General features: G+C 50.8%; 1 protein-coding gene across 1 annotated transcript in view; it reads right to left on the bottom strand.

Annotated features, from left to right (window-relative positions):
• Positions 1-21889, bottom strand: part of CEP70 (centrosomal protein 70) — a 188570-nt gene that overhangs the window by 76932 nt on the left and 89749 nt on the right. The window lies entirely within an intron of this gene.

Below are 21889 nucleotides of genomic sequence, written 5' to 3'. Positions count from 1 at the left end.
TTTCGCCTGAATGCGGAGAAGATCGTTCAGGATGTCTGCCCCATAAACAATGACACCTTCCAACCTTTCAGCCTGCTCCGCCTCCGCGGGGGGGGAGGTCCTGGTGCCGAGTAATTGCTGAACCCACCTAAGGCCTGCCCGCTGCATGAGACTGCTGCAGATAGTCACCCTGACTCCCAGGGAAAGCACCTCGAAGATACGCTTAAAGTGGAATTCGAGCTTGCGATCCTGCAAGTCCTTCAAGGCTGTAGCACCCACCACCGGAATAGTGGTGTGCTTGGTCACAGCGGAGACTGAAGAATCCAGAGTGGGAGTTTCAGCATTTCAAAGCAGTCCTCTGGGAGCGGATAAAGCTTGTCCATGGCTCTCCCGACGCAGAGCCCCGCCTCGGGAGCTTCCCATTCCCGGAGAAGTAATAACTTGTGCCTAGGATGAAAGGGAAAGGCACAAGCCGGAGCCCTAAGCCCTGCCAGGACTGGGTCCATATGTTTAGGCAATGTGGCCAAAAGGGAATCCGCTGGGGGCCCCTCGATCCCTAATTCCTGAAGGACAAAAGGAATGAGGGGCTCCAACTCCTCCTTCTGAAAAAGACGGAGAACCCTCGGATCATCCCTGTCTAGAGGAGGGAGCGTCTCTCCTAAGTCCAAGCTCTGATCGGGATCTGGGGTCCCCAGGGGAGCTGGAGGGTCCGGGAGAGGGGGGGCCCCGGAACACCCGCACCTGGACAGTCCCCTGCGCCTCCGGAGGTGCCGGAGCGAGTAGGGGGGGGGCCATCCTTGGAAGTTTGGCTGGCGGGGGACCAGAGGAAGGATCCTCCTCCTCCTGCAAGTTGGCCAAATAGGATTTGTGCATGAGAAGCACAAATTCTGAAGAAAAATGTGGTCTAGACTTGCCAGAGGAGGGGTCCGGGACCCCCTCCTGGAGACTCACAGGACTCAAATCAGGGGGAGACCCTAAATAATTTGGCTCCTTCGCGCTAAGCAGCTCCGAATCGGGAGCTGCTGAAACCCCCAAGATGGCCGCCTTTCCCGCGGTTTGCCAACCCGGGAACAGCCTGGCCACGCCCTGAGAAGAGCGCCCCTGGACTGACAGAGATCACGCTGCCGGAGAGGGCACTTCATCCCCCAGCAAACAAGCTGAATAAAGCCCCTCGCTTGAGAAACAAAGCTCTCTCACGTGAGAAACGCGTCGAGGGCTCCCAGCAGTGGGAGCGTGGCATGATCGATAAGAGCCGCGAACTGCAGAAAAAAAAAATCAGCTGACTGCTGCAAACACGGAGACTGTCCTGCCAAGAGGAGCGGAGGCAGAGGACTGAACCCTGCACGCTCTTCTTCCACTACCACCCTGGCTGCTGGCCCCAAACAGGCTTGGGAGGTGAATAGAGCTATCTACTTTCCTTTTTTTTTTTTTTTTTTACATCAAAAAAATGGCAGCTGAAAAATGCAGAGTCCCTGAGGGAACTGCACTAGAGGGGCTTCTTTGTCCAAGTAAAGGCAGCCAGAGGGAGGGGGTGAGTGACTGGACCACCAGTATCACCCCCACTGGGATCACCAGGAACAGGGGCTTAGGCTATATCCACACAAGGGGCGAAGCCCCCCTAAGCCCCGCAAGAGTGGGGAGACAAGACTGTCTCCCAAAAAACAAACTCAGAGTCACATTCCTCTTTTTTTTTTCTATTAAAACTGAACAAAAGAGCAGTACTTGCTTGATCCTTTGAAAGAAACTACACAAAACGGGGAGAAAACAGGCTAACTAGCCAAGATCAGGGAACCACAGGGTGAGCTGATCCATCTGCTGGAGACAGACAAATACTGAAGGGCTACAGGATAGGCTCTGTCCTGATATAGGATACCCTTTTCAGTTTTAGTCTGTCTCCATCTGCTGGACAGGAGGCTCAACCCACGGTCTGGACTGATCCGGGTACGTACCGGGAAAGAGGACTAGGGATGGGGAAGATGGGAGATGAGGAAGAGAGAGGGAGGAGGGAGTAGAAAGGGTTGGGGAGTGTGTTCCAGAATCTGGGGAAAGGGAGAGGTAGGAAGGGAGGTTCCAGGATCTGGGGGAAAAGATTTGAATTGCAGTGGGTGGGGAGGAAAGGAGGGAGGTCGTCCCTACCATGCTCTGGGTCCTGCTCCTCCTTGCATCCCCTCTCTAAAATCCTATCCAATATGACACATGCGCTTGGCACCAATTCCTTCTCTCTCACAGACACAAACACAATCCTTTCTCTCATATTCCTAGCATATGTCCCCGAGCCAATCTCTCTCTCAGCCCCCAGCCTTTCTTCCCACCCTCAATTGCTGTCTCCTCAGCCCCTCCTAATCTCCCTAAAATGATCCCCTTTTGCTATATCTGCTACAGGCTTTCCTGTTCCCTGCAGGCTACCTGGAGGGGTGAGGCTGGATCAGAAAGCAGAGGGCTGTTCTCTGCTGAGTGAAATTCAACACAACTGAAAGGCAGGAAGTCTTCAGCTAGACTCCTGCCCACCCACCCCCCCCAGATTTCTGCTGCCCTGGGCACAGGCCTAGTGTGCCTATTGACAAATCCAGGCCTTAACACCATCCCACATACATACAATTTCATGAATCATGAAAGAAACATTTCTATTTTAATTCTGAAATTATTTTTCCCATTGATATTTTGGAAATTAATAAGAGGAGCCGTGCTGAGACAGACCAGTGGTCCACTGAGCCCAGCATCCAATGTCTGACTGTGACCAATCAGAATTACTTGGAAGAATCCAACAGATCCTAATAGGATAATCCATTCCCTATAACTCACTCTCAGAAAAATGAGAGATACCCAAGACTATCTGGCTTTTAATGGTTTATGGACTGGTTCTCCAGAAATTTGTCCAAACCTTTTTTTTTTTTTTTTTTTTTTTTTTTTTTTTAACTCAACTATACTACCATCCTTGTCTACATTCTCTAGTAACAAATCCCATAGTTTAATAGTGTGCTGAATGAAAACTATGTTTTTAAATTTAGATTTAAATCAGCCACTAGTTAGCTTCATGGAATGTCTTCTAGTCCAATGTTGTTTGATAAAGCAAAATTGCTTACCTTATAATAGGTGTTATCCCAGGACAGCAGGATGTAGTCCTCACATATGGGTGACATCATTGATGGAGCCCTGGCACGGAAAACTTTCTGTCAAAGTTTCTAGAAACTTTTGACTAGCCCTGTGAGGCCACTGAGCATGCCCAGCATGCCATGATATTCTCTGCCATAGGGGTATCTCTTCAGTCTCGTATGTAGCAATAAGCTTTAGCAAAAATAAAATAATAAACGTATCGGACCCAACTCCGCGGGGTGGTGGATGGGTTTCTTGAGGACTACATCCTGCTGTCCTGGGATAACAGCTATTACAAGGTAAGCAATTTTGCTTTATCCCAGGACAAGCACAATGCTAGTCCTCACATATGGGTGATTAACAAGCTAGAGGCTGAGTGATTTTGTAGTGAAGCAACAGTGAAGTATTGTTGGTGAAAATGAGGCAGCCGAAGATCACAGCAGGTTGGATGTAGGAGGAGTTGGGATTAAACTGGAAACAAGTTCTTTAAGACAGATTGTCCATAGGCTGAATCTTGTCGTCCTTCTTTATCTAAACAATAATTAGCTGCAAAGGTGTGAAGTGAACTCCATGTTGCTGCTTTACATATGTCAAGGATTGACACTGAACGATAGTGTGCTACTGAGGTTGACATTGCTCTTACTGAATGCGCCTTCACTCGCCCTTGGAAAGGCCTGCTTTTTCATAGCAAAACTATATGCAATCTGCTAGCCAATTGGATAGAGTATGTTTTACCCACTGCTTTACCCGGTTTGTTTGGATCATAAGATACAAAGAGCTAAGTGGATTTCCTGTGGACTGCAGTGCGGTCTAAGTAAAAAGCTAGCGCACGCTTACAGTCCATGGTATGTAAGGCTCGTTTTCCTTGGTGTGAATGAGGCCTTGGAAAGAATGTGGGTAAAACTATGGACTGGTTCAAGTGGAATTCAATAACTACTTTGGGAAGGAATTTTGGATGTGTACGGAGAACGACTCTGTCATGTAGGAATTTTGTATAAGGTGAGTACGTGACAAGTACTTGTAACTCACTAACCCTTCTAGCTGATGTAATGGCTATGAGGAAGATAGTCTTCCATGTGAGAAATTTAAGATCATAGTAATTCATGGGTTCAAAAGGAGACTGCGATCACTCACCAGCCGGTGGAAATCAGAGAGAGATCCCTTGTGGGAGAAATGAATGAAAAATAAATGACTTTTTAGTCAGCAAATACTGTGAGAAGATCTCACAAGGCTCCTGCTCCGCGATGCCTACAGCAGCACGGAAAAACGAAGACTGAAGAGAGACCCCTGTGGCAGAGAATATCATGGCATGCTGGGCATGCTCAGTGGCCTCATAGAGCCAGTCAAAAGTTTCTAGAAACTTTGACAGAAAGTTTTCCATTCCAGAGCTCCATCAATGATGTCACCCATATGTGAGGACTAGCATCCTGTTTGTCCTGGGATAAAGTAAATTAACTATTCATAAGAACATGCCATACTGGGTCAGACCAAGGGTCCATCAAGCCCAGCATCCTGTTTCCAACAGTGACCAATCCAGGCCATAAGAACCTGGCAAGTACCCAAAATCTAAGTATATTCCATGTTACCGTTGCTAGTAATAGCGGTGGTTATTATCTAAGTCAACTTAATTAATAGCAGGTAATGGACTTCTCCTCCAAGAACTTATCCAATCCTTTTTTAAACACAGCTATACTAACTGCACTAATCACATCTTCTGGCAACAAATTCCAGAGTTTGTGTGTTGAGTGAAAAAGAACTTTCTCCGATTAGTTTTAAATGTGCCACATGCTAACTTCATGGAGTGCCCCCTAGTCTTTCTATTATCCGAAAGAGTAAAAAACCGATTCACATCTACCCTTTCTAGACATCTCATGATTTTGAACACCTCTATCATATCCCCCCTCAGCTGTCTCTTCTCCAAGCTGAAAAGTCCTAAAATCTTTAGTCTTTCCTCATAGGGGAGCTGTTTCATTCCCTTTATCGTTTTGGTCGCCCTTCTCTGTACCTTCTCCATCGCAATTATATCTTTTTTGAGATGCGGCGACCCGAATTGTACACAGTATTCAAGGTGCAGTCTCATCATGGAGCGATACAGAGGCATTATGACATTTTCCATTTTATTCACCATTCCCTTTCTAATAATTCCCAACATTCTGTTTGCTTTTTTGACTGCCGCAGCACACTGAACAGACGATTTCAATGTGTTATCCACTATGACGCCTAGATCTCTTTCTTGGGTAGTAGCACCTAATATGGAAACTAACATTGTGTAACTATAGCATGGGTTATTTTTCCCTATATGCATCACCTTGTACTTGTCCACATTAAATTTCATCTGCCATTTTGATGCCCAATTTTCCAGCCTCACAAGTTCTTCCTGCAATTTATCAGAATTTGCTTGTGATTTAACTACTCTGAACAATTTTGTATCATCTGCAAATCTGATTACCTCACTTGTCATATTTATTTCCAGATCTTTTATAAATATTTTGAAAAGTAAGGGTCCCAATACAGATCCCTGAGGCACTCCAGTGCCCACACCCTTCCACTGTTCCTTATTATATTATCTTGTTCTATACCACTCATGATTTGAAAACTGTTATCATATCATCTCTTTGTTAGTCCTAATAATGGTATTATGCAATAGGAGTGGGAAGGGGAAAAATTGTTTCATTTTTTGGGGGGGTTATCCCCACAAATTTTGTTTCGTATAATGTTTATTTCATTTCTTTAGTTTAAAGAAAATGAAAAACATTTAAAAAAAAGGGGGAACAAAAAAAAGATAGAGCCTCCCATGTCCCCCACTCTTCCCCTCCCACCTGGAAAAATGCTGGGGCCAGAATCCTCCTCAGCCGCCACTTACCCGGTTATGGGGGGGGATCAGCAGACGAGGCCTTGCATAGAGCCTAGGCAGAGGTGGTGGCGACCTTCCTCAGCCTAGGCCTTGCGTAGCCTAGGTCCCCGGGACCTCAGTCTAGGCCTTACACATAAGAACATAAAATATGAAATACTGGGTCAGACCAAGGGACCATTAAGCCCAGTACCCTGTTTCCAACAGTGGCCAATCCAGGCTATACGTACCTGGCAAGTACCCAAAAATAAGTGTATCCCATGCTACTGATGCTAGTAATAGCAGTGGCTATTTTCTAAGTCAACTTGATTAATAGCAGGTAATGGACTTCTCCTCCAAGAACTTATCCAAACCTTTTTTAAACCCAGCTACACTAACTGCACTAACCCCTGGCAACAAATTCCAGAGTTTAATGTAGAAATTACTTACCTGATAATTTCATTTTCCTTAGGGTAGAAAGATAGACTCAGGACCAATGGGTATAGTGTGCTTCTGATAGCAGTTGGAGACGGAGTCAGATTTCAATCTGACGTCAGCACTACATATACCCGTGCAGGAAGCTCTGCTCTTCAGTATTCTCCTCGAAAAGCAATTGTGGATATATGTGTGTTTGAATAACTTGATTAACTTGATTAACTTGAACTGGTTGACGTGAATTATAGCTGGAGACCGCAAGTGCACTCAATCGAGAAATGCCGACACCCAGTAACTATGGGTGTCTTAACAACGGGTAAAGCGTGGCTTACCCGTGCTTGTCTTGCTGTCGGGGATTGTCACCCGAGATTTCTGTATTCTGAGGCAGCCATGGGCGGGATACTGAGTCCATCTGTCTACACTAAGGAAAACAAAATTATCAGGTAAGTAATTTCTCCATTTCCTAGTGTGTAGCAGATGGACTCAGGACCAATGGGATGTACATAAGCTACTCCTGAACCGGATGGGAGGCCCACTTAGTACTGCCTTTGCGAATGCTGTGTCCTCCCGGGCTGAACATCCAGGCGGTAGAACCTAGAGACGGTGTGAATGGAGGACCATGTCACCGCCCGACAGATCTCGGCAGGTGACAGCATCTTGATTTCTGCCCAGGAAACTGCCTGGGCTCTGGTGGAATGGGCCTAGACTTGTAGAGGTGGAGGCTTCCCTGCCTCTACTTAGGCCGCCTTGATTACTTCTTTGATCCAGCGGGCTATGGTTGCCCGTGAGGCCGCTTACCCTTGTTTCTTCCCACTGTGAAGGACAAATAGGTGGTCCGTCTTTCGTACGGATTCCAACCTTTCCAGGTATGGAACTAGGAGTCTGCCGACATTAAGGTGGCGAAGAAGGCGAGAGTCTTCCGAGTCCTTATGCTCGTCTGGAGATGGCAGCGAGATGGTTTGGTTTAGATGGAAATGAGAAACCACCTTTGGAAGGAAAGAAGGAACAGTGCGTAGCTATATGGATCCCGGTGTGAATCTGAGGAATGGTTCCCGACAAGATAGTGCTTGAAGTTCGGAGATGCAACGGGCTTAACATATTGCCACTAGGAACGCAGTCTTCAAGGTTAGAAGCCTTAGAGACAGCCCGCGGGTAGGTCTGAAAGAAGCACCCACTAGGAAGTCTAGTACTAGATTGAGGTTCCATAGGGGTACCGGCCACTTTAGTGGTGATCGGATTTGCTTGACACCTCTCAGGAAGTGGGAGACATCTGGGTGTGAAGATAAGACTGATGCCGTCCCCTTTGGCTCTGAAGCAAGCCAACGCGGCAACCTGAACCTTGATGGAGTTGAGAGACGACCCCTTCTATAAGCCATCCTGCAGAAATTCCAGGATCGTGGGGATTTTGATTGTCCGTGGAAGTATGTCGCTGTCTTCACACCAGGCTTCGAATATTCTCCATATTCATATGTAGGTTAGAGACATGGAGAACTTGCGTGCTCGAAGCAAGGTGTCAATCACTGCCCCCGAGTATCTGCTCTTCTTCAGGTACGTCCTCTCAATGGCCAGACTGTAAGAGAGAATAGAGTTGGGTCTTCATGGAGGATAGGTCCTAGCTGGAGCAAATCCTTGTGTGGAGGTAGAGACAGGGGGCTCCCCTCCAGAAGTCTTCGCATGTCTGCGTACCACGGCCTTCTTGGCCAGTCCGGGGCCACTAGAAGTACTAGCCCCCTGTGGTGTTCTATCTTGCGGATAAACCCGCCCAGTAGTGGCCATAGGGGAAAGGCGCACAGCAGGTCTTCCTGTAGCCAGGTCTGGACGAGGGCGTCGATCCTCTGGGAATGCGGGTCTCGTCTGCGGCTGAAGAAGTTGGGAACTTGGGCATTGGACCGGGTTGCCAGAAGATCCATGGCTGGAGTTCCCCAGCAGTTTATTATCAACTGGAATGCTGTGGTCAACAGCATCCATTCCCCTGGGTCTAGACTCTCTCTGCTGAGGTAATCCGCAGTGACGTTGTCTTTTCCCGCGATGTGGGCGGCTGAGATCCCTTGCAGGATTGCTTCCGCCCACGCCATTAGGGGGTCTATTTCCAGGGACACCTGTTGGCTTCTGATTCCTCCCTGGTGGTCGATGCAGGCCACTATTGTGGCGTTGTCTGACATGACTCTGACCGATTCTCCCCAGAGTCTGTGACAGAATCGTAGGCAGGCTAGTCTGACTGCTCAGGCTTCCAGTCGGTTGATGTTCCATCCCGCCTCTTCCTTGTCCCATTGCCCCTGGGCCGTCAGTTCCTGGCAGTGGGCTCCCCACCCTCATAGGCTCGCATCTGTGGTGAGCAAAACCCAGGTTGGTGGGGATAGCCTTACTCCCTTGCTCAGATGGTCTTCGTGTAGCCACCATAGGAGCTGGAGGCGAACTGTGTAGTCCTGGGACATCGGGTTCCATCATGACAGTAGGGAACTTTGTAGTGGCCGCATGTGGGCCCTTGCCCATGGGACAACTTCTAGGGTCGATATCATGAGTCTGAGGACTTGGAGGTAGTCCCATACCGTGGGGTGAGCGCCGTTCAACAGTTTTCTCAATTGGTCCATCAATTTCCTTCTTCTTGTAAAGGGAAGGACGACCTTGTCTTGTTGGGTATTGAACCGGACTCCCAGGTATTCTAGTGATTGGAAGAGCTGCAGGCAGCTCTTGGTTGTCTTGACGATCCACCCGAGATTCTGCAGTAGATTCTTGACTCTGGTGGTCGCCTGGTGACTTTCCTCTGGAGATTTTGCTCTGATCAGCCAATCATCCAGGTACGGGTGTACGAGGATTCCTTCTTTCCTCAGTATCGCCGCCACTACAACCATGATTTTGGTGAACATCCGAGGGGCTGTAGCTAGTCCGAAGGGTAGCGCCCGGAACTGGTAGTAGTGGTCCATGATCTCAAAGCGTAGATAGCGCTGGTGGTCGTGATGGACTGGGATGTGCAGATAAGCTTCTGACAGGTCCAGGGAGGTCAGAAATTCTCCCGGCTGTACTGCCCTTATGACCGAGTGTAGAGTTTCCATGCAGAAGTATGGTACCCTCAGGTAGCGGTTAACAGACCTGAGGTCCAGGATGGGCCGGAACTTTCCCTCTTTTTTGGGGAGGATAAAATAGATGGAATAGTGCCCGTATTTTGTTGATGCGTGGGCATCGGTGTTATAGCTTTTAGGGTGAGCAATTTTGTCAGTGTACCAAAGCTTCACTAAGTAGGGTGGGACCGAGATAGTCCCGCTCAAAGTACTTGCCTGCCGAAAGAGCCAAACAGTGGCACCTGGACATCAAGGCGATAATGGCGAGCAAAAGTATGCAGAGACTTCCAGGAAGCTGCCCTACATATTTCTTGTGGTGAGACCAACTGACTCTCCGCCCAAGAGGTAGCCTGCGAACGCAAAGAATGGGCCTTCAAGCCCTCCGGAACAAGCTGGCTCAGACAGATATATGCTGAACCAATCACCTCCTTTAGCCATCTAGCAATAGTAGCTCTAGAAGCTTTTATTCCCCTTATTAGGCCCGCTCCACAAGACGAAGAGCTGATCAGAGACACAGAACTCGTTTGTGATCCATAAATATTGCAGAAGGACTCTCTTGACATCCAACTTCCCATTCCCTGCCTCTACGTAGGCCGCCTTGATTACTTCTTTGATCCAGCGGGCTATGGTTGCCCGTGAGGCCGCTTACCCTTGTTTCTTCCCACTGTGAAGGACAAATAGGTAGTCCGTCTTTCGTACGGATTCCAACCTTTCCAGGTATGGAACTAGGAGTCTGCCAACATTAAGGTGGCGAAGAAGGCGAGAGTCTTCCGAGTCCTTATGCTCGTCTGGAGATGGCAGCGAGATGGTTTGGTTTAGATGGAAATGAGAAACCACCTTTGGAAGGAAAGAAGGAACAGTGCGTAGCTGTATGGATCCCGGTGTGAATCTGAGGAATGGTTCCCGACAAGATAGTGCTTGAAGTTCGGAGATGCAACGGGCTGAACATATTGCCACTAGGAACTCAGTCTTCAAGGTTAGAAGCCTTAGAGACAGGATATTGCCGGCAAGCTGGCAATATCCTCTGAAGAGAAAACCGAAGTTCCATGGACTGATTCATGTGGAAGGAGAAACAACCTTTGGCAAAAAAAGAGGGGACAATTTTGAGGGAAACCCCTGAATCAGAAAAACGAAGGAAGGGTTCCCTACATGACAAAGCTTAAGCTCGGACACTCTCCTGGCCGAACAATAAAGACAAGAAATACAGACTTGAAGGTCAGATCCTTGAGAGTAGCCCGCTGAAGAGGCTCGAAGGGCGCATCACAGAGAACTCAAAGCACCAAGTTAAGACTTCACGACAGAGAAGTAGCCCAGACGGGCGGGTTCAGATGCTTAGCCCCCTTGAGGAAGCGAACGATATCCCAGGAGGGAACCAAGGGCCGAGACCTGCACCTGCAAGGAACTGAAGGACAAACCTTTCGAGAAGCCATTCTGAAGAAAAGAGAGAACTTGAGACACCGAGGCCTTGCGAGCTGGAACACCCGACTCGGAACACATATTCTCAAACACTCTCCAGACCCGGGCATAAGCGAGAGAGGTAGAAGTTTTACGTGCCCGTAACAACATGGATATAACTTCCTCCTTATAACCTTTCTTCCTCAATCTCCGCTGCTCAAAAGCCAGGCCGCTAGACAAAAGCGATCTGCCTGATCGAAAAATACGGGACCTTGGCGCAGCAGGTTTGGGAGGAGACCGAGGCACAGAGGACCCTCCGTTGTCAGGTTTACGAGATCCGCGAACCATGGCCTCTGCGGCCACTCTGGAGCTATGAGAATGACTGGACCCTTGTGGAGTTCTATCCTTCTGAGCACCTTGCCCACTAGAGGCCAAGGTGGGAGCACATAGAGAAGAACATCTAGAGGCCAGGGGAGTACCAAGGCATCCACACCCTCCAAACAGTGCTCCCTTCTGTGACTGAAGAATCTGGGCGCCTTCGCATTTCCCAGGGTGGCTATCAAATCCAAGTGGGGAGCCCCAAACCTGCGCACGATCAGGTGCATCGCGTCTTCAGACAACTCCCACTCTCCTGGGTCTAAATGTTGGCAACTGAGGAAGTCGGTTTGAACATTGTCCTTCCTTGCAATGTGGGAGGCCACCAGTCGACCCAGATGTTGCTTCGCCCAGGTGAGGAGTTTGCTGGCTTCCAAGGCTACCAGACGACTTCTGGTGCCGCCCTAGCGATTGATATAAGCCTCCGTGGTGGCATTGTCGGAGAGGACTTGTACTGCCTTATGACGGAGCAAGGGAAGGAAGAACTTGAGAGCCAGGCGAACCGCTCAAGCCTCCAGACGATTTATGTGCCACTGGGATTGAACAGAGGACCACAGGCCCTGGGTAGACTGTTTTTGACATACCATTCCCCAGCCAGAGAGGCTGGCGTCCGTCGTAACATTTATCCACTGGAGAGTTTCCAGGGGCATGCCCTTTAGAAGGTGAGCGAGTGAGAGCCACCATTGCATGTCGGCAATGGTAGAATCCGAGAACAGTAGAGGTGTCCGAAACTCCTCCGAGACTGGCTTCCAGCGGGATAGTAAAGCTTTCTGTAACGGACGCATATGCGCAAAAGCCCAAGGAACCAAATCTATATTTGAAGCCATAGAGCCCAGGACTTGAAGATGGTTCCCACGGCCGTGGGAACCGAGATGGATAGCAGATTCTGCACTTGATCCATGAGTTTGAGCGCCCGAGACTCGGGCAGAAACACCTTGCCCACTCGGGTGTCGAAGCGTGCTCCCAGGAATTCCAGGACCTGAGAGGGCTGAAGGTTGCTCTTGGGGAAGTTGACTATCCAGCTGAGGGAGGTGAGAAACTTCAAGACTCTGTCGACCGCTGTCCTGCACAGGGACTCAGACTTTGCCCGAATGAGCCAGTCGTCCAAGTAGGGATGGACTAGGATTCCGTCCCGGCGAAAAGAGGCCGCCACACCAACATGACCTTGGTGAAAGTGCGCTGTGCTGTGGCGAGACCAAATGGGAGCACTCGAAACTGGAAGTGTTTCCCCAGAATATTGAAACGAAGGTACTTTTGAAGCTCCCGGTGGATCGGGATGTGGAGGTAGGCCTCCGTCAGGTCGAGAGAGGCCAGAAATTTGCCCGAGTGAACTGCCGCAATAACCGCTCTCAGAGTCTCCATTCGGAAAGGGGGGACCTTGAGGGCTCGATTGACCCTCTACAGGTCCAGAATTGGGCAAAAGGAGCCATCTTTCTTGGGCACGACAAAGTAGATGGAATACTGGCCGGACCCCTGTTCCAGCAAAGGAACCGGGACTATAGCTCCAAGGTCCTGCAGGCTGCCAAGCGTCTGACTGCCGCAAGGAGAGACTAGATACCGGTCCGGAAGGCTCCGAGCAAATTCTAACGCATAGCCTCTTTAGATCATGTCGAGGACCCACTGATCCATCGTGATTTTGGCCCATTCCTCGGCAAACAAGGACAGACGTCCACCTAAGTTGGTAATGGAGGAATGGGTCGGCCGTATTTCATTGCGAGGAGGACTTTGCGGCCCAGCCTGGCAGGTTACCATCCCGGAAGAAGTGTCGGCCACAAAAGGAATGAGACCATGTCTGAGATCTAGAGGAAGCACCCCTTTCAAAGGATCCCCGCGTTCTGGTGTTATACCGGTGCTGCCTTCGGAAGCGAGCGCGAAGGAAAAAAGGACTTCAACTGCTTAGGGCGATCCTCTGGCAACTTATGAATCTTGTTGGCAGCCAAAGATTTAATAAGCTGTTCAAGGTCCTCACCAAACAGCAACTTACCCTTGAAGAGAAGCGTGTCCAACTGCGACTTCGAAGAAGGATCCGCTGACCAATTCCACAGCCAAAGAAGTCGCCTGGCCGACTCCGCTGAAATCATAGCTCTGGCCTGCACCCGGAGATCGTAGAGGGCATCAGCCCCATACGCAATATCACCTTCCAGCCATTCTGCCTGTTCTGCCTCTGCAGACGGGAGGTCCTGGGTGCTGAGTAATTGTTGAACCCACTTGAGACTTGCCCGTTGCATGAGACTGCTACAGACTATCGCCCGAACGCCTAAGGCCAGGACCTCAAAAATCTGCTTAAGATGAAGTTCCAGTTTGTGATCCTGAGTATCTTTCAACGCCGTAGCCCCCACCACTGGAATGGTGGTTCGTTTGGTGACTGCGGAGACCGAAGCATCCACCTTGGGAACCTTAAGCATCTCTAAGTATCGGTCAGGGAGGGGATAGAGTTTTTCCATTGCCCAATCCACTCGGAAGTCTGATTCCGGAGACTCCCATTCCCGGAGGAGAAGCTGCATGAGCATGGGATGGAATGGGAAGGTATGAGGAGGTGCCCTAAGTCCCGCCAGGACAGGGTCTATGTTGCCTGGAGCAGCGGCAGCCACGGATTCTTCAGACGGAACCTCAATCCCCAACTCCTCCAGGACAAAGGGAATGAGCGGATCTAGCTCTTCCCTTTGGAACAATCTGAGAACTCGCAGGTCGTCTCCCTTGATGGGAGGATTGGAGAGAAGTAAATCTGCATCCGGATCAGTATCATGGGTAGGGGAAGGCTGGGGAGGCTACGGGGCAGTTGGAAGACCCAGGACAGTCCGAACCCTAACGGAGCCCTGTGGATCTGGCACCTGAGGGGGCTGGGGAAGGGATGCCTTAGGGAGCTTCGTTGGAGGGGGTGTCCTCCTCCTGCAGGCTGGCTAAATAGGATTTGTGCATTAGGAGCACAAAATCAGTGGAAAACAGAGGTTTTGATTTTCTGGGTAAAGTGGGAGGGGGGGACTGTGGGGGGAGTTACCTCCCCATCCAGGGAGTTAACGGGACTCAAAATTCATTGGCAAATCGAAAAAAATCAGGCTCCCCTCCCCCTTGAAGTCCCGAATCCTCCGGCAGAGCAGAGCTCAAAATGGCCACCGTTCCCATGGCTTTTTGTGTGGGAGGCAGCTTAGCGACATTCTTGATGGCCCGACCCCGGACCGCCGACCTCGCCACCGGCACGGAGGGACCCTCTCTGCTGGGCAAACTTGTAGAACAAAGCCCCTCGTGGGAGAGCCGCAAAGCAGGATCCCCGCAGGCTAAGCATCCCGCTGAACGTGGCATGATAAAAGGGAAGAAGCCGCGAAGAAAATAACAGCTGCTGAAACTGGCTGCAATCGCAAGCGAGAGCAGGAGAGTGAACCCTGCTAAGCTGCATTCTCAGGTACAGAGCCAACAAATGCGGATGAGCTGTGCTGTCAAAGCTAGTTCAGGCTCTTTGTCCAAAATTAAATACTTTAAAATGGCAGAAGTATTAAATCTTCCCTGCATAAAAGAAAGATTGGAAAAAAAAAATCTTCCCTGCAGTGGGACCCGAGGTATGAGACTTCTCCAGGGTCTAAAGATATGAAGAGAAAAATCTCCTAGAGAGAAGAAATTCAAGAAAGAGAGGGAACCACAGGTTCAACTGTCTGGATCTGCTGGAGACAGAGAAATACTGAAGGGACACAGGGAGGCTCTGTCCTGATATAGGATACCATTTCAGTTTTTCTCTGTCTCCATCTGCTGGACAGGAGGCTCAACCCACTGTCTGGACTGATCCGGGTACGTACAGGGAACCACCATGCCCTGATCCTGAGGCATCGACGTCTGACCAGCCAGTATGCCCAACTCCGCTAGGACATATGGAATCATCAGCTCCAACTCATCTCTACGAAAGAACCTAAGGACCCGAGGATCATCCCCTTCCACCAGGGCCACATGCTCGGAATCCTCATCCATGTCCGCCTGAAGTGGATCCGCCAGCGGCACCGTCCCCTGGTTCCCGGAACCAGACCACCCTAATCCGGGAGACCTCAGGAGGATCTGACCTAGGAACCTGCATGGGAGGAGAGGGGCTCAGGATCTCCCATGGGCATAAGGCTAGCTAGCTAAGACTTATGTAATAGCAAAATAAAATCAGCCGAAAAAGGATGCTGGCCCTTTAAATTTTCCCCGAGGGGGAGTACCCAAATGAGAATGGAAAGCAGGAAATAAATCATGGGGAGACCCGGGGCAAAAATCCTGCGGAAATAACTGAGGAGGGAGATCCCCTCCCCCTGCTGAGCTTTCTGCATCAGCATCTAAAGCTCCTAAAATGGCTGCCGTTCCCGCATTCCACGGGAGTGGGGCAGGCTGAGTACCACAAGGCAGCATTGGGGCACCCACACCATGGGATCGATATGCCTGCCTCCCCCTGCCGCCAGCTTCCCCCGCTGACGGCCCTTGCCCCCGGGAAGACACCAGGAGCAGAGGCTATATTTATTTATTTATTTATTTTAAGTTTTTCTATACCGGCATTCGCAATAGATACGGTGCTCCACAGATATATCTGTGGAGCACCGTACTGCCGGTTCCCCACACGATTTGCAGGCCAAGTGCGCGACATCGCCACACTGAACAAGGAGGGGAGGCTGCGAAAATAAACCTCGGAGCCCGGGAGGCCGAATAAGAGCAGGGCAGCTGCAAAAAACAATGTGTTCTGATTCTATTTTTTTTTTTATTTGCGTTGGCCTCACCAGAGCACAACCCGCGGTTGTCTCTGGGCCAGGGGGGGAGGGACCAGCCCACCGGTAAATCCCCCCCACAGTCACTCACCGGCTGCTGCTCCCGGTACACTAGATTGAAGGGCAAAGCACTCGGCAGGCCTACCACCGAGGAGAAATGACTCTCCTTCTCGGGAGTCTCGACTCTTTTTTCTTTTTTGAAACTTTGTTTCAGCCAAACAAATTTAAAGGACTCCTGTCACTGCAACTCTCTTTTTTTTGTTTAGAATCAATTAGCCAGGACTGCAGGTCCTGCCACCTTCATCTGCTGGCGACAGAGAAATACTGAAGGGGCTGCGTGGCACATCCTACTTACAGGGGTGTCCTTCAAGTTTTTCTCTGTCTCCATCTGCTGGAAGGGAAGCATAACCCAGCAGATCCGGGTACGTACAGGAAAGGGTTATTTTTCCCTATGTGCATCACTTTGCACTTGTCCATGTTAAATTTCATCTGCCATTTAGAAGCTCAATCTTCCAGTCTCGCAAGGTCCTCCTGCAATTCATGACAATCCGCTTGATATTTAATTACACTACATAATTTTGTGTCATCCGCATATTTGATCACCTCACTCATCGTACAGCATTTATAAATATATTAATATAAATATATTAAAAAGCACTGGTCCAAGTACAGATCCCTGAGGCACTCCACTGTTTAACTTTTTCCACTGTAAAAACTGACCATTTAATCCTAGTCTGTTTCCTGTCTTTTAACCAACTTGCAATCCACAAAAGGGCATCGCCTCCTATCCCACGACATTTTAGTTTTCTTAGAAGCCTCTCATGTGGGACTTTGTCGAACACCTTCTGAAAATCCAAATACACCACATCTACCGGTTCACATTTGTCCACATGTTTATTTACCCCCTTCAAAAAGATAAGAAAATTATTCCTTACCTGCTAATTTTCATTCCTGTAGTACCAAGGATCAGTCCAGACGGTGGGTTATGTCCCCCGTCCAACAGATGGAGTCCGACAAGGCTTCGAAGGGTGTTAGCATATAAGCCAGTGCACCCTCTGCAGGAGTTCAGTATAAAGTATATCAAAGCCAGGATAAAGAACTTAAGAAGAATGGATCAAGTGTTCTCAACTATAACAGGTCAAACAAAAAACCCAAGACAACTCATGACAGAACTGCAATTTGCAGAAGAACTGTGAAAACAGACTCAGAGAACGAACGACACAAACATCTTTCAGAAAGAACATAGAAGTCCAAGCAGGAAAGAGTCTATAACCCAGAGAACCAACGAGGTGGGCATCTGGACTGATCCTTGGTACTACAGGAACGAAAATTAGCAGGTAAGGAATAATTTTCTTTTCCCTGTACGTACCAGGATCAGTCCAGATGGTGGGATGTACCAAAGCTTCCCTACACCGGGTGGGCCCCTGAAAATGTTACCGTCAGAAAAGAGGCCTGTAACCCTTTTCTCGGCCCTGACCAGAGGACAAACAAGTGGTCCGAGACCCTGAAGTCATTAGTAACTTCCAAGTAGCGAAGCAATGTACATTTGACGTCTAGGAGACGGAGAGACCTTGGGTCGTCGGATGTGAAGGACGGGAGCTCGACTGTCTGATTCAAGTAGAAGGCAGAAACTACCTTGGGCAAGAAGGAGGGAACAGTTCGGAGAGAGACACCGGAGTCCGTGAAGCGGAGGTAAGGTTCCCTACAGGATAACGCTTGCAGCTCCGAGATGCGACGAGCGGAGCAGATGGCTACTAGAAAGACTGCCTTGAGAGTGAGATCCTTGATGGTGGAGTTGCGCTAAGGCTCAAAAGGTGAACCTGCCAGCATCCGAAGAACCAAGTTAAGGCTCAAGAGGGGCACAGGTCCCTCACCGGGGGCCGCAAGTACTTCACTCCCTTGAGGAACCGGGCAATATCTGGCTGTACCAGGAGCGAGGGATGGTCTGCATACTGGATGAGCAAACCTAGAGCGGCCACTTGAACTCGCAGAGAATTGTAGGCGAGACCTTTGTCCAGTCCGTCTTGAAGAAACTGCAGAATCTGAGGGACCGAGGCCTTTGTGGGACGAGTACCATGTGCGGTGCACCACACCTCGAAAACCTTCCAGACCCTCAACATAAGCCACTGAAGTGGAAGTCTTTCGGGCCTTTAGTAGGGTCGAAACTAGAGTCTCAGGGTATCCTCTGCGTCTGAGGTGGCGCCGTTCAAAAGCCAGGCCGCAAGACAAAAGTGTTCTACCTGCTCGAAAAATACCGGTCCCTGATGGAGCAGTCGAGGAAGATGTCCCAACCGAAGCAGACCGTCGACTGCTAGCTGTAGCAGATCCGCAAACCAGGGACGACGTGGCCATTCGGGAGCCACCAGAAGTACGGGCCCCTGGTGACGCTCTATTCTTGGAGGACCTTGCCCACCAGAGGCCAAGGAGTAAAGACATAAAGTAGGAGGTGACGTGGCCAAGGCAGTACTAGCGCATCTACCCCTTCCGCAACGAGTTCCCTTCTGCGGCTGAAGAATCGGGACGCCTTGGTGTTGAGAGACATCGCCATCAGGTCCAGGTGAGGTGACCCCCCCCACCGATGGACGAGAAGTTGCATTGCTTCGGAGAGAGACCACTCTCCTGGGTCTAGCTGCTGACAACTCAGGTAGTCTGCCTGAATGTTGTCTACACCCGCAATGTGTGAAGCAGCCAGTCGCGCTAGGTGATTCTCCGCCCATGCCATCAGGAGCGCCATCTCAAGCGATACATGTCGACTCCTTGTGCCACCCTGACGATTGATGTACGCTACGGTGGTCGCATTGTCCGATAGGATCCTTACTTCCCGATTCCGCACCAGGGGAAGAAAGTGTATGAGCGCCAAGCTCACTGCTCTGGTTTCCAGGCGATTGATCGGCCAGGACGCTTGTGCCTTCGTCCACGTCCCCTGCGCCGAACTCCGTTCGCACTTTACACATACTGCCCCCAATCCGGAGAGGCTGGCATCGGTGGTGACTACCACCCAATTTGGTACCTCGAGGGAGACGCCTTGGGCTAGATGTCTCAGATCCAACCACCACTGCAGACTGTCTCTGGCGAACTGTGGTAGAGGGAGAACGATCCGATAGTCCTGCGAGCCTAGCTTCCAGTGGGAAAGTAGAGCCGCCTGAAGAGGCCGGAGGTGCGCAAAGGCCCAGGGTACGAGGTCGATAGTGGAGGCCATGGAGCCCAGGAGCTGGAGATAGTCCCAGGAGGTGGGTGCTGGTAATGCAGTAAAACGTTGTATTTGTTCTCGTAGGGACTGGGCCTTGTCCGAACGTAAGAAGACCTTGCCCTGAAGCGTATCGAACCGCGCTCCCAAGAAGTCCAAGTGTTGCGAAGGAATGAGGGAACTCTTAGCGAAATTCACGATCCAGCCCATGGAACGGAGAAGTCGGACTACTCTGGAGACTGCTGACTGTCCCTGTGCGAAGGACTTCGCCCAAATTAGACAGTCGTCCAAATAGGGATGGATGAGAAACCCCTCGCACCTCAGGGCTGCTGCCACTACCACCATGACCTTTGTGAAAGTCCAAGGGGCGGTCGCCAGCCCGAAGGGGAGAGCCTGGAACAGAAAGTGCTAGTCCAGAATCTTGAAGCGAAGGAACCGCCGGTGAGCCGGGAGAATAGGAATGTGGAGATAGGCCTCGGTCAGATCCAGTGAGGAAAGGAATTCCCCCTGATGCACTGCCGCAATGACTGAGCGCAGCGTCTCCATGTGGAACCGGAGGACCCCGAGAGACCTGTTGACTTCCTTGAGATCCAGAATTGGCCGATAGGATCCGTCCTTTTTGGGTACGACGAAGTAAATGGAATAATGGCCCGAGCCCACCTCTCCGGAGAGGATGGGAGATATGGCCCCTATACCCTGCAACCGATCCAGGGTCTGTCGCACCGCCCGCCTCTTGAGGTCCGACCCGCAGGGCCGCAGGGAGAAAAGAGAAACCTGTCCCTCGGGAGGCGGACAAACTCCAATGCGTAGCCGTTCCTTAGGATATCGAGAACCCACTGATCCGAGGCGATGTGAACCCATTCTTCGTAGAAGTGTGAGATTCGTCCCCCGATCCTTGGGGTGGATGAGTGGGTGAGCTTGGCATCATTGAGCGGATTTGGAGGTGGTCCCCTGACTGGACCCCTCCCGAGCGGGCCTATGGCCACGAAAGGACCGGGGCCAAGACTGGGATCTGGAAGAGGGCGTCCGGGGCCCCGTCTGTCGGTATCCCCGGTATTGACGCTGGGCCCGGGCCCGAGTCCTGGAGGAAGTAAAGGACCTGAAGGTATGCTGACGGTCCTTGGGCAAGCGTTGGACCGCGTTCTCTCCCAGAGACTTGATGATCTGGTCTAGATCCTCACCAAAGAGGAACCTGCCCTTGAAGGGGAGGGAGCCCAGGCTGGACTTGGAGGAAGAATCCGCCGCCCAGTTGCGGAGCCACAGGAGACGCTATGTCGGACTCTAGACGGTCAGCCTGGGTGGCTTCCTCGGGTGGCAAGTCTTGTGATGTAAGTAGCTGCTGAACCCAGCGGAGACTTGCCCTCTACGCGAGAGAGCCACACATAGCCACGCGCATATCCAGCGCCGAGACCTCAAAGACTATCCTTAAGGTAAATTTCCAACTTCCTGTCCTGGACGTCCCGCAAAACCGTGCCACCCGTAACCGGGATAGTTGTCCTCTTGGTGACCGCCGACACCTCCTTTGGGACCTTGACCAACTCCAGGAAGTCCTCCGGGAGTGGATAAAGCTTCTCCATTGCTCTTCCGACCTTCAAGGAGGATTCGGGAGTATCCCATTCCCTAGCCAAGAGCTGTAGAAAGGTGGAATGTGTAGGGAAAGCCTGGGACAGGGGACGCAGGCCAGCCAGGACCAGATCCCCCTTCTTGGTTGACGAGGCGATGACTGGAGCAACGGGTGCCGGTGGTTCTGGTGGAGGATCCAGGTCCAGCTCCTGAAGGATCTGGGGATGAGATCGTCGAGTTCCTCTCTCCAGAATATGCGGAGTACTCGCGAGTCATCCCCTTCCAGCTGGGCCTCTGAGAGAGTAGCATCCAGAAGACCTGGGGGATTCCCCCCCGATCCGGGCGAGCACCCGCCCCTCCCAGCGAGGGCGGTGCAAAATGAACTCTGGGGGCCCCATGGGGGGCCCCTGGTGCCCCCCCCCCCGTTATGTCTGGGGTCTCATGCGGCACGTCCGTTACACGGGGTGCCTTGGCGGGGGGTGGGCCCGGGGTGGGTGCCCTGGGAGCTTCCAGGTGCTGTAGATATGCATTGTGCATGAGCACAATAAACTCTGACGAGAAATTCGGCGGGGCCCGAGGGGGGGGCAGAAAACAAGCCTCCACTACCCGCAAATGCCCTGGACGGTAGCAGGGGAATCTCCCCTCCCTGCTGCAGCGGCCCTGGGGAAAGAAGACGTCTCGGGGCTGCGGGGCAGAAGTCGGCAAAACGGGGAGAGGCTGGCACCATCAGCTTCCACCGATCCAGACAACGCAGCACCAAAGCTAGAAAAAGAAACTAGGGTAGAAAACCGAACAAAATGCAACAGGCACACTTACCCCAATGGAGGAATGAGATAAAGAATAGGAGGAGAGAAGGGAAAGTAGGCAGCTCAGCCTGCAAGCCACAACCTGCAAGTCCCAATACTGAGAACAATTGAAACTGTTTGTTGTTTTTTTTTACTAACTTGATCCACCCTTCACCAAAGAAAAAGAATTGAAGAAACTTAGTCTTCACACAGGGGAAGCGACAGGTTCCCCTACTCCTATCTGCTGGAGTCAGAAAGATACTGAACTCCTGCAGAGGGTGCACTGGCTTATATGCTAACACCCTTCGAAGCCTTGTCTGACTCCATCTGCTGGATGGGGGACATAACCCACCATCTGGACTGATCCTGGTACATACAGGGAAGTAGGAGATTTCTGAAGCAAGACTTCCCTTTGGTAAATCCATGTTGGCTTTGGCCCATCAAACCATGTCTATTTTTTAGGAATT

Source organism: Rhinatrema bivittatum, chromosome 6, assembly GCF_901001135.1.
Source record: "Rhinatrema bivittatum chromosome 6, aRhiBiv1.1, whole genome shotgun sequence".
NCBI classification, from domain to species: domain Eukaryota; kingdom Metazoa; phylum Chordata; class Amphibia; order Gymnophiona; family Rhinatrematidae; genus Rhinatrema; species Rhinatrema bivittatum.
The sequence above is the reverse complement of the archived record's forward strand: the minus strand, read 5'-3'. Positions and strand labels throughout refer to the sequence as shown.